The sequence below is a fragment of the Neodiprion lecontei genome, chromosome 4 (assembly GCF_021901455.1).
Source record: "Neodiprion lecontei isolate iyNeoLeco1 chromosome 4, iyNeoLeco1.1, whole genome shotgun sequence".
NCBI lineage: Eukaryota > Metazoa > Arthropoda > Insecta > Hymenoptera > Diprionidae > Neodiprion > Neodiprion lecontei.
Window position 1 is genome coordinate 41,831,984 of NC_060263.1, and position 13,802 is coordinate 41,845,785.

General features: G+C 39.7%; 1 protein-coding gene across 4 annotated transcripts in view; it reads left to right on the forward strand.

Annotated features, from left to right (window-relative positions):
* Nucleotides 1–13,802, forward strand: part of LOC107228007 (dentin sialophosphoprotein) — a 75,149-nt gene that overhangs the window by 19,541 nt on the left and 41,806 nt on the right. The gene's annotated exons all lie outside the window — the stretch shown is intronic.

Here is a 13,802-nt window from a genome sequence, read left to right on the forward strand (position 1 = left end):
CCCGCCTGCCAATTCACAGTGGCATATTTCTTTGCGATTGTTCGATGTGGCAAATAATTCATCTAGCACAAATTTTAACCATCAAATTTTTCTCTCAGTGTACAACGAAGAAGTAAAGCAGAGCCCAGCTGACATATGTTATTTATTCATTATAGACCTTTTTGTATTTACACATATGGAAATTGATCGTGCGGCAGCTAATTTCCGTACATGTACATGACTACTTGGCGGTGGAATCCACTCATCTCCTCTTTGACCTATCTGATACGCACGCCATGCGCCATTATATGCTATCGATCATTACTTATTTTCATTCATTTTCTCTTCACACTTTTCTCTGGAATTACTGCACTACGAAATATTTAAGGCTGATACGGGACGGGGTAGCTAACATGTTTACGCATCAAAAATTACGTAATTTGTTAATAGTAAAAAGGTCACTGATGTCATGAACGTAATGAATTTCATGTCTGAGTGAAATTTTGAAATTGGATTTTTGGGTGATATGTGGAGAGACTGATAGAATTCGGTGACTCTCACAGCTATGCATAATTGCTTTCTTCCTTCGAAACCAACATTACATATGGCAAATCACCAGGCAAATCATAAATTAAAGCTTCAAGTACGTTTCGACTCACTGAATTTTAAACTAATGAAAAACTTGTTTACGTTTTATTAAAATTAGCTAATACTAGAATATTATAAGTCAAGGATTACTTTACGCATCTAGTAGATTGAGTGCCTTTGGCCGCCGACCAACTATTAGTGATTCAATTAGCAATTAATAAAGACTCGAAATAGCATCTCCGAAATATAGGCGTGATTAATTAATTCCTGATGATAATTCATTTGAGTATATATACCTGCATTCGTGTATACGGATGCGTAAATATTATGTATATTTTTTTATTGCCTACTTGAAAATCACTGGGTACAGTGATTCCATAGACACTGCTCACAGCAAGTATATCATGCGATATTCAATACGTAAGCCATGCTAGATTGTGAGTACGTTTGGCGGTTTTCACTGTGAAGAATGATATTGAGGATTTAGATTTGAAGCGCGTGAAAGAGTTATCAAACGAGTGATCTATATTTTCCTCGTACAATTGGGTCAAAAAATAATATACCTCTATATCAGCGAGCAGCATCACTAGCACAACGTTAAATCACGAAAGAATCATAATATAATAGGTGTTGAGGCAGACTGTACGGCTGCGCACTGGTGTTGAATAGAAAAGATAGAATACCCCAAGATGGCTCTTTCCCGGCGTTACCCGCATTCCCAATATTTATCGAAATCAATCTTCGTTGCCACGTATATCATTCAAACTTCGGTGTATTGATTATACCTGTGTTCGTCGAAAATTGAAGTAATTTGAAAAAATAATAATTAGCCAGATATGAATTGAAAAATTTTTTGTACCTGATACTCGGCGGGAGTTGTGGGATCTAGGAAAAAATGGAATAAAGTACGCATTAAATTATATGATTATCTATATTGTTATAATGAAAAATTCACCGATTTTCATTATTGCACGCATGACGGATAGGTATGTGGTCATTTATCAGGCTTCTTCGAGATCATTTTGAATTGGAAAAACTATATTTCATTCGCAATGACGAAAAATAACTCGGCATTGAGAACATGTCTATCCGATTGTGGTGTAAAGAGAGAGGGAGAAATCTTTGAACTTTCTTCTCTGCCTGATAAGTGACCACAAACCCATCACTTGTGCGACATACGCTCTACTGCCACCATTCTCTACACGTACTCTATCGCTTTCTTGCTCGTATGATCATTAGTTAGAAATTCGTCCTTAAGCCATACAAGTTGGACCAGGCATTGTCTATGCTAAAGTGTTGGGAGGTCTACCGCCGGGTAATGAGAAAAAGACGGAAGAGGCTAACTAATGCGTCAGGGAAGGAAGCTACGCCCCCCTTAGGAGAGTAAACGTTGCCAAATTTGAGACCAGCGTTGCCACGTTTGTGTTCCAAAGTCTGTGCAATATTGTAAAACTGAATCGCAAAGGCTTACGAGATTTTAAAAGTTAGCACGCACGAGACGTTTTCGTAAACGTCTGTACATCGTAAGCCATCCCTGTCACATTACTTTGGAACATCCCTACCACTCCGATGGTCCGTACCGATTTTCTAAATCATAGTCTAATCGTAAGGTCTAAACTAACCCGTGTGACGGTCGGCTATCTTCGGTATAGTTTGGTCACGTTCTACCACGTTCACCTCTCTGCGCTCCCCTCTATAGCCGGCAACTTCTCAAAGCTTACTCGCAGTAGTGGCTCAAGGGGACGTCGGAGTGTTGACGAAGTGAGCAAATCGTGTTTTACATATTTTTTTGCTTTCCAGAGTAATAAAATAGCTTCAAATGTTGGGAAATCATAGAATTTACTAGTACACTTATGCTTCCGTTGTAATTGAGAAAAGTTCGCAAACTTGATGTGAAAATACCGAAAACATAGAAGATTCAGATATCACTATCATACCATAACATCAAAGCAAGTGAGAATCTGTTACTAGTATGTTGAGTGTTTCGTAAACTTTTTCACCTTGTTTGAGCCAACACCACATCATTTCGCAGTTTGACACGATTTCGTTACTGTGTAGAAAAGCAAACTAAAATATGATTTGGTTACTTTGTCGACACTCCCACCTTCCTTTAAATACGACCAGCAATTGAATTTTAATTTTTTTGTTTTTTATCAAGTAAGATTATCGGGGGCAAGAGAGAGGAGACGGGCAACGTCTTTCTCCCTTATTTAATATCCGCTATGTCGATATCCCGATTAATTTTCATCCATTTCTCCCCACTTTCATGCCAGTAGCCAATATCCTTGATTTAGAGGGGGGTCATTCAACGAATACGTTCACTTTTGAGGAGGCCGTGGATAACTATGATATGATCATTGAGCTGCGGCGACGGCGGCGGCGGCGGCGGCGGCGGCTGCGGGAGGGGGGGGTCGCTTTATTATGTGACATTTTAGGGGGGTTGAAGTGAACGAACCAATATCGTTATATGAGGGGAGGAGGGGACTAAAATCTATAAAAGAATTAAAAAAACAAAAACAAATCGAACATACTTGTCGAATGTCCCCAGAATGAATATCCATGTTCAACGATGTTCCCGTATCTGCGACGAAAATACCCACTTGCTTTACAATATATATACTTATATCAACTCATTCAAAATGCCCAACCGATGTTGCGTACCAGTTTGTCACAAAACAAGACTTCCAAGGGTGCTCGTGTCGCCCCGACCCACCCTCTAAACAATTAATGACGATAAGAATGAAAATGTGCAACTTTTCGAACAAATGGAATGATGACACTTCACCATCGAATGTAGCGTTGTTCAAGCGTGATGTAGTGTGTGTGCTATACGCTTCCCTGCAACACCCAATCGGATTTTTTTTACGCTTACGGAGCGCATATTTACCTCCCAAAACTGACGAAAGATCCTCACGTGTCGTTATCTTGCTAGCGTTAATTGGTGCGGTTGAACAGTTGTACAAACAGTGCCAGACAGATATGTAGGTGAATAAGACGCGGTAATAGCCGTCCGTCAGATGTGAAAAAAAAGTAAGCTAGACCAAAAATTTCTTACAATTGGAGGAATCTGGACATTCACTCGTGGGCTGTACAGCTTCCGACCACTGTGGGTTTTCTTCCTCATTCTGCGCCACCTCTTTTTTTTTTTTTTTTTTTGTCTCGACACATGTTTGCGGAAGCGAAACGGTAAAGAAGGAATAAAAGACACCTTGCCTCTTGCACAATTTATGTTTGTCCGCGAATTATACCACCGAGCTGAAGCTCGTGGTCTGGCGTAGCGTGGCGTGTTGCGGTGGGAGGAACGACTACGGAGACAGCGCAAGTTTGTAATTGTCTAGTACACTCGCAATCAGTTCCAGTTCAGAGTCGTCGCTCAAGCGTTGCGGCACTCGCTGATCGTGAGCGTCACTCTCCTCCACGCGGCGACTTGTTCACTCGCAAAACCTGCATACTGTTCAATGACAAATTGCTTCCAACGTTAGCTTGAGTATAAGCGGCCGCGAGTGCGGGGCACGCGTGTGCATTTTCTTTCATCACAGTCACCGACTCAGCCTTACTAAAAATTTACTCGCTTCATTTTATCGCGGTATAATATAGTAGTGATATACGAGAACACGATTGCACGGTCCCAATACAGTATATTATAAATATGCTATATTATACAGACTTTACACGTCTGTTATGCGCTTCTACGCACATCGTTGTGATATTAAACATGTTGTAATATTGAAAAATGGCTACCGGTTCGCTGGTATGCCGCGGTACTTGAGGAAACTGTTGAATGACTCCTTATGATAGGGGAACTACATACATATTACCAAGTATCCACCTGACACGAGCCAAGAGGTGATGCACATAGCCAATAGACCGCGAATGCGGAGACTCGCACTCGTCACTGCAGCGTAAATGATCATATTCGTGTAGTTCAAATGTGCCTCCTTTGATAATGGTTGAAATGTATTTTGCCGGTGACCTTGTCGTTGACTCGGCTTTATTTGTAACATAAAACCGCAATTTCTCACCGCAACTTCTACGAGCTTAGATTTTTCTACACTCACATCTACGTCCAAATCACGCTGAGAAAAATTTCATTTGATACAGTAACTAGAAAAATTCAACAAAACAGGTATCGTTAAAACAAACTGTTTGAATATTGTTGGAATTACGAAAAACGAGGTACACGAAACCATTTTGCGCTGTTGTCGAACCTTTTTTTGGTTATTGCAAAGCAAAATCAGTTTGTTCGGTTTACTGTAATTTTTTAGTTAATCAAGGCTTTAACGTCAATTTATTCTTGCACAAGCATTAAATTTTCGCAACGGTTAAAAGAAAATATAGTAACGGTGATCGTAACGAGAAGGAATAGTAACGGATACTAGACTTTCTGGTAACAGCTACAAAAACAATTTTCACTTTGTACCTAGAATTATATTCTTCGATTGTGGTAAAAAATGAAAATAGTCAAGGACTGAGCGGTAACCGGAACTAAAATGTATTGTACGACCAGGCGAATCGTTGCAGGTTACAATCAGGTGCTAACCAGCTAACCCTTCACCTGCAGTCAGATAGTACAGATTCCTAAACATCGTCGATGATGCTCCACTCCTTACATTCTCTATCGGAATATAAATTTTTCCAATCTGCATGCATAATCCCATTACTCACGTTGAAATAGTTACAACTCGGCCGAAAATGAAAATCTTCACGTCGCAGGAATTTTTTTGTTTTATCAGTTACTAATCAGGTGTACATATAGGTGTCGAAAAAGTTATTAATATTCTCAGTGCTAGACGACTCAAACTTGAAACTTACATGTTATATATCGTATACGCGTGTGTATAATTAAGATACGTATGCGGTAAATCAATTAGCATTCGTTATCCGTCAGCTAAGTGACGCACATCCAAACAGTGTGTAATTTATTCGGCGGTCATAGGAATAACTCTTGAAGTCTGGAAATTCTACCGAACATAATGCGTACAGGTGTAAAAAGTATGCCAAAGCGGAACCGTTAGGCATGAAGATTTGCGGTCTAAGCTCATGTATCACACAAAATGCAAGCATAAAACCATATATCTGTACCCCTATGATCTACTCATAACCAATACCAGGGTTGCGAAGAAACATTAGCAAGTTGTCAAGAGTAAGAATAGTGTCAAGCCTGACTGATAAAAACTGTGGTGTGGAAAAAAAACCTTATACAAACAGTTATGTCGTTGGATTATGAATTTTCACCGTTCGTGACTGCACATAGTGGTATTATTGTGTAGAATAACGAAGCTCAAGTTAGTAACGTTAACGAAACGATATATCAGGAGAAAAAATCATTATTGAACTATTTTAGAATGACTTTCAAGGTTTTGGCTTTTCAGAGTCAGTGTGTATTTTGTTTATACTCGTTTACTAAATTTCGAAAAGTCATAAAGGCGCGAATTAGCGATTTTCCCTAAACGTGCAACGTTACAGTAACGTTATTAACTTCATCCTAATGTATAATATCCATCCCGGGAAGTCTTGTGAATTATTCGATGAATTTTACATTTACGGTATACAGAAGCGGACAACTCACTGCACAATGGTTCACGCGAGAACCACCTGTTTCACAAGACTCTCGCGGTGTCTGTGCAGAGATCTTGGAGACCCGTAGGTCTACGTATCGTCTATGTAAGAAGGTAAGGAAATTTTGGGTGTTGCGGTCAATTTTCAATGTAATATTTTATTAAGATTGTTCGGTCGTGTACGGCCGGCCATCATCGGTTGAAAAGTTAGACTTCTATTGACGTTTCTAGATGTTGTGTGAGGGCGCGTGAGCGGAGAAGTCAATAATATACATACACAATTTATGTAATATAATATTATAGTAATGTAATACGTAATTTACATTGAAAATTTACCAAAACACCCAAGATTTCGTTACCTTTATATTCTTAACATCGGTCGAGAAAACTTCATCGTATTGTATATAGGGGAGAGGCGGGCAAAAGAGGCCCTGGCGGGTAAAATCTGCCCCCTATACAATCAAATGGAGTTTCAAAAAATGCCGATAACGCATGAAATTTATTTTGAGGCCCAAAACAATCAAATTGCGTCATAGAAATTGGTCCAACGCTATTCCTCCCTCAGTGGGCCCATTTTACCCATCTCTCCCCTAAATATTATTTCGAAGTACGGCACTTTAATACCTACTTACGCTATTTGCGATTCCTGCTTCTTCTCTTCACAGGTTGAGCTCGAAGCGATGGAATGAAAAAAAATCATATAAGATAACAACGAAAATCCGCTTGAGTGCAATCAATGTACAGTAGAAAGAACGTTATAAACTTGCATCGCTACCATCTGGTTACCAATGGGCATGTGTTATCGATGGTGAAACACTCGGCCGTATCATTTCTCGTCGTGTATTCCTTAAAATTGCGTCGCATATTCAGACGTTGAACACAGTTTGCACTACGTTAAAGAACTAATCGTAATTCATTTTGATTTTTACTTATCTTTGGCTTGTCTGAACGCGTATGTTGACGAGTTGCCAAGTACCTGTACGGGTACCAGGTACGCACAGCTGTTGCTTAACCAAAGCAACGCGAGTATGTACGGAAATTTATACAGTTGTTGTAGCTAGAAGCTATGTAGAAAATTGTCAGCATGAACGCGCGGCGGGGGAGGGGGGGTTATGACATCCTTAAATCTCATTTACACAGCTGTTTCACATCTGTTTAATCGCACGACGACGACTAGGCAACAGGATCTCGTTAACAATTAGAATAGTGGCAGGCAGGTTTGTAGTGGGCAAAAAGTCGGTACAATAAATAGCGATAATTTTGAAAGTAGCAAGACCAAGTTAATGCGCCTACTGTACGTATTATATTGTACGATTGCAATATGCGTAGGTATAGACTTGGTTGCCGCAAGTAATATATTGCTCTGTGACGAATGCAGCTGTCTGTGGTCTCTGTAGCGGTGAAAAAATTACTCGATAAAATACCGTATTAGTTAATTATTCGGCTATCGTGCATGAAACGTCGGTGCGGATACCACTGCGTCTTCGTTGTACGAATCGCGTATTTACTTATACCCTCGTCAAGGAACATTAGTTTACCTAAAACGAGTGCTTTAATATTTCATCGGTTTTCACAACAGCTTACGGAACCAGCTTCCGGAAAAAATAACGAAAGATGCGGTAATGAACGGTTTATTTGTCACATAAAATGGGATGCGTGCGTATACTCCATCGTAGCTCAGGCATTTAAATTCTCTCACTGAAATTCTGATATTCCGTGTTTAACATTGATGTAATCTATAGACAGATTCAGCAATCTACAAACTTGTAAGGCGCACAACACTCCTTCAGCGGCTACTGAATTCACCCTCGAAAGATTTATAATAACAACCGCGAACGGCATGCGGGGTTATCGTACAGCGCATCAGAGATAGATGGACTGCTGATCGACAGAAGGTACTTGCCGAACATTTCGGAGAGTATCCCAAGAACCGAATCGAAAAGAATAAGGGTCAACAAAAAATTAAGCTAGATTCTTTAATCACTGAATTTGACTGTAAGTTTCAACTTGAACTGAATCAGGTATGAGATTGTTGCCGACGTGAAAATTTGAAATAACGGAAATTATCACCTGTAATTCTATACTTTGACTCATAAATAAGTAATCAGTCTACTCAATCCTTTGAGACTGGGATGAAGAAAGTTCTGTCCCGATTAAGTAAAACGACCTCGGTTCTTCATTCGGATGGTATTTACGGTTCATTTATTGCTATCACACAGACGAGTTCATTGCCGTAATTTTACAAGAAGCGGCGTTATAAAATAACTTGAACTTAACAAACAAGAAAGACAAATTTTTGCGTCCTACGCACTCAGATTTAACGGTGTAAGACCACGGTCGCACACACATCACGCTTACTACGCCTTGCTTTTTTGTTAACCGTCACCTTAGCGATGATCGTACGATGTAACCTGGGGTTACCAACAATGCGATGTTTGCAATGGAAATAACCGAGCTGTTTAGCCGTCGACGCGACAACGGGGAGATATAAATATATTACATCCAGAACCTGAAATGGGTCAAGTTTCAATTTAATTTCGCTTTCTTCACTTATTTCATCAATCGCAGTATTTACCGTATATTCTCACCATTTATCAAGCCCCCTTTCAAAACCTAAGGAATGAGAAATGGTCCAAAGGGTATAACCGTATGGCTTGCATTTAATCGTGAAACTGGGTAAATAATGAAATTACTCAGCGCCGGGAATGTTTAATTATTATTCCCTAGCAATAAGACACGCATCCCCAACTGAATAACATTCTGCTTTGGAAGAATTTAATGTAATCGTTGGATCTAAGTGATTATTGGCAATATTGCAACCTATGGAAAATTTTTACACTACTTGCACACTCCTAATGTAATACTAAAAAATTGTTGATAATTCAGAGGTATTCGATGCCGGCTTTTCCACTTCCTGAGGCCAAATAGTAAGGTCAATTGGATTTGTATGAAACTAATTAGAAAGCACATAATATTAACAAGTACACATTTGTACGTATCCTGATGAGACAAGGTGTATACCAACGTTAAAGAAATTGGAAAGAGCGGGGAATCGACCGTGATTTCTTTTCTCTTAATTCCCTATGGGATGACGTATATACTTTTTTACACACATGTATGTGTAATAGTGGCGTTATATTTTGGCGCCAAGGCTGCGACATCGATCTTTCACATCGTACCCACGCGCAACTTTTCTCATATCACGAGAACGCTGATCAATTATGTCACGGTTTTTGCAGCAATTTTGACTGACACATAAAATTCCTCTCCGTATGCTTCGATCAAAGTTCTAAGAATAGGCATAAAACGTTGAAGCAATCCCGTTGACACGAATTATGACAGCACGGCGGTAGTGTTGACTACACATCAGTGATAATTGATAAGCATACTCATCTCTTAATTGTGTTTAACGCGCTGTCCGTCAACTTCAGGGTACTCTCCCGTATGAACTGACGTTACATTTATACTATCATCGATTGTCTTCCTCGGTGAAAACACTGTTGAGCTATGCGTAGGCGACAGAAACTGATCTGAGAGAGACCTTTTCAAGGTTGCAACAATTCTTAGAGAAATTTAAAATTTGCCGTTATCGTATAGTGCGTATGGTTTAAATAGACGGAGCACTATTGTTATACGAACGCGTATAAGGTAAAAATCGCCATGTAATTGTACTACGGAATTAGTACTGGTTTATGATACCCGATCATACCGCGAATCACTACTGCATCAACGTCCTTGCAGTTTTGGTAACAACTTAACTGATACCTATCAACGCAAGTTTCGACAAACGGTGTCAACGTGTCGCAAGTGCTGTGAACTTAATCAGAGACATAAACTGCGACGGTGTACGCCCCTCAATTAAAAACATGTCGTCGTACTTTCGTTGGATCAAAAGTGGCAAAAAAGATGGCGATTATCTTGGTGTTAACAATAAACCTAGAAGTCGTTCTTTGGATTCCAGGAGCCTGGAAGCATCCGGTGTCCGTCTGATCTTGCAAAATGTAATTTGAAACCTTTCCTGCATTGCCACTTCTACTATACAGTACTATCGGTAATAGGTGAACAGATGCCATCCCCACCCCCCTTAAATACTTATCCTTAAATGTTATAAGGGGTTTTCTGTCACCTCCTGAATTCGCTTCGAAGTTTCAACTGTCACAGTACGGCCAAAACAAGCAGACTCCTTCTTACACGTCAGCGCTTACCATTTCGACTACCCTATCTCAAGGCGTGACTATTTACTGATTATATTCTTTTTTTTTTTTTATCAACTTGTAAACAACGCGAATTATTTAATGCTCATCACCTCTACCATCGCTTCGGGCGTAAAATTGTCCGAGTCGAAATAATTAGTGGAAACAACGGTCTCTTGAAAGAAAATTTTCACACGCAGTTTCGAGTTTACAGTATTGAAACTTTATTAATGTTGATTCTTGGTTGTTTTTTTTTTTTTTTATTATAAATGCGTGCACTTTGATTATTTTCCAATTTTTCTCCACGGTTATAACAACTGTCGATGGCAGAACTTTTGAACCATGGATTAAAGCTTTCCTCCGAAACTGAATAAACAAATAAAAAAATGATAGAGTCATACTGACATATCCACTTAAGGCTGGTGGTAGTGACTTTTACGCTGCAATTGGCTCAACGGATATATCCACCTACAAAATGGAACATATTATATCGCGACGCGACGCAACGTTTTAAGGGATGGATTTCTCTGTACGCTCCGTCCTCTTCTATCGAGTACTGACTATGCATAAAAAAGAGGCAGAGCCAGCCCCGAAACACGCTCCTTCGCTCCCTCTCGTCAGCGTTTGCTTTTTCGCCTCTCGTGCGCAGTTCATCCTATAGGTCTTCGGTACGACGCCACTGCATAATAATTTAGGAGCTTGGCAACGTTGCAAGCAGTTGCGAATGACCACGTGGGCAGGAAATTTGCGGCCATACCGACGGAAATGCAGCGAATACGTTTACTCTGTAGCGCTTTGCAGAGCTTCCAAGCACTTGCACGCAGCAGCCTAACGGAAATCATTTAGAATCTAGTTATATTAAAATTTTCACTCGGAAAATAATAATCCGTTCCGTAATTGGTCAGTGACGCATGCACGACTCACTCTGTGTGGAAACGAAAGCTTTAGTTTGACATGTAGGTAATTAAATATGGTCCAACCCAGGCGGTATGCAGGAGGTACCCTCGTTGCTACGCGAATAAAATTTTTTATGCTAGCCGCGCGTTTGGTCACTGCATTAAAAGTTACTAGGATCAGTGACTCTATTCTCCCCACCAACTACCGTATAGGGAATGCAGTAGCGCGCGGTCACGCTTCGTTCCGTCAACAAGTCCCGAGCGTGAGCATTGTGAATTCGGAGATGATAAATCATTATGGATAACCCAGCAAAAACAAGTGATTCTGGGCTGATGAGCCAGACTGTATACCTCCCGGCTTCAAACTAGTTTCAAGCTAAAAATAATAATAATATGAATAATAATAATAATAATGTCATTATCTCATTGGCACTTTGGAAGCCCAATGTCAAATTCGTAGTCAGTGACCCAAAATACCGCACGGTACCAATTTTCATTCGAATACGTTCATCCCTTCTCGAGATATCATATTTATTTAATTTTCTATAAATTTGGTATTTAAATGATTCAAAAAGTGCCGAAGCAATCAAAGTTAGAATCTAGTCAGTTCTAGTTTGGAAAAGCCGCGTCCGTTTAAACCAAAATCATCAAAATCCGGTAACACACCCACAAATACACACGCACGCACGCATGCACGCAGACGTCCATCTCAAAATGTTTGGAGGCGATTCTTTAGACTTCAAAACTTTTCATATTAGGGGTGATTACGATACGTCCTTTTTTCTCTGAAAACATCGAAACAAGAAGTTAAAAAAATCAGGGGATTAACAAACTGGGTTATTTAGCAAATTTTTTATTTATTGGTTTCCGAGAGGCCACACATTGGCAACATAAGTTACCGAAATCATCCGGAAGTTGTAAATACTTGACAATATTTTATTGCTTTCTCTGCATAAAGCTAATGACGTAACATAGCATGAATTCCATAAATTACCTCACAGTTTCTTACTTATGCGCAAAAATATTCATCTCGATCCCATTTGTCAGTTTTGAGAACTTCCAGTGTATGTACGAAATTTCGATATTATCCTTTTGATCCCCATGTTAAATTCTTTTCCAATTTTCTTCATTTAACCTGCTAACAAACTTTTTCGAACATTTGTCAATGGATTTTGGTTTCAAGAAGCATGCTATTTTGAAAAAAATCTCATCCACAACTTCAGAGCGAGGGTACATCTAATTTCCATCGCACAAGACACGGCGAATCGTAAAACTAACCAGACTCTCTGTAACACAAGATCCGACTATGCATGAATACCAGCATCAAGACAGTTTTACTTGCAATTATTATAATAGATGTGAAATCATTAGGGGACGACTATTGCTCTCTATCGCTGCGCTCGCATCAGTCTCAATGCCGATATTGTTTTTCTACTCATAGACAGGTGTAATTTTTTTTTAAAACGATGACAAACCATGCCGTTTGATAGAAAAATCGCTGAAACTCTGCCGTGTCTTCGCTAGCTCGCGAGTGTGTATGAAAACGGCAATTTTGCGCCCGCTTCAGATACGCGAAAATGCGTTTTTTCAGACGGTTGGGACAAAAATAATATTTCTACTTACAGGGTCATCTGTTCGTTGGTGCACGCGACACCACGGAAAGAGAGATAAAGAGGGTCGCTTATGCGACTAGAACGGCTACGCTTGCAGCAATACGCGTATTCGGCAATGAAGAAATATCCTTCTGTAATCTCTACGTTTGTGCATCGAAAAAAGCGATATCGGGAATCCCATTATTCAAATGTAGTAGAAACAATTAATTAACTGTATCGTTGCTTTGAGCCCTTGACTGAAGACTGTTACTTCCGCCAACATTTGAGCATTGTATGAGTTGACTGTTTTCAACAATATACATATATTGTGTGTTTTGTATGCACACAGGGGGGCGGGGGGGGGGGGGGATAGTTATTATCGATATAGTTGATTGAACTACGTTAGGTATTTGTCACGAAATCTCACTAAACTGTCCAATTGGAAAATTAGAACTACTTTTACCTGATACTTATTTCCTCGTTGTCGGTGTATAATAGCCTGGTACCTGCCACCAATTAGTAATATTTCAAACATGCTCCCAGTAACAGTTGATCGTTACTTTGAAATCGTCTCAGATACCCCCGGGAAGTTTTTTCTTTAATAAAAATCTCGCGGACGGTGCTGAGTATTGATGTTTATTACATTACTATTCACTTGAATTATCTGTTAAAGAGGTTTAGGGATACAACGCATGTATTGGCTGAAAGAAGTCTATTAAAATTCGATTCACTGAGTAGTGTGGTTAGACACAACCTATATTCACGGTTGGATATACATGATGTGACTGTTAACGTTTCTCGAATTGCTCTTCTTTTAATTCGTCGACAGTTCACTTTTCGTATTTTTCACCACTCATTGTCACACGTTCGGTCACGGAAATCGCTCGCAAACAGTATTATTACATTGAAGTTTACGCGAAAAACTACAAGTCATAGCGAGGATCCTAATTCCTGTTGTCCACATATCACAAAGGAGCATTCGTATCTTGGGCGAGC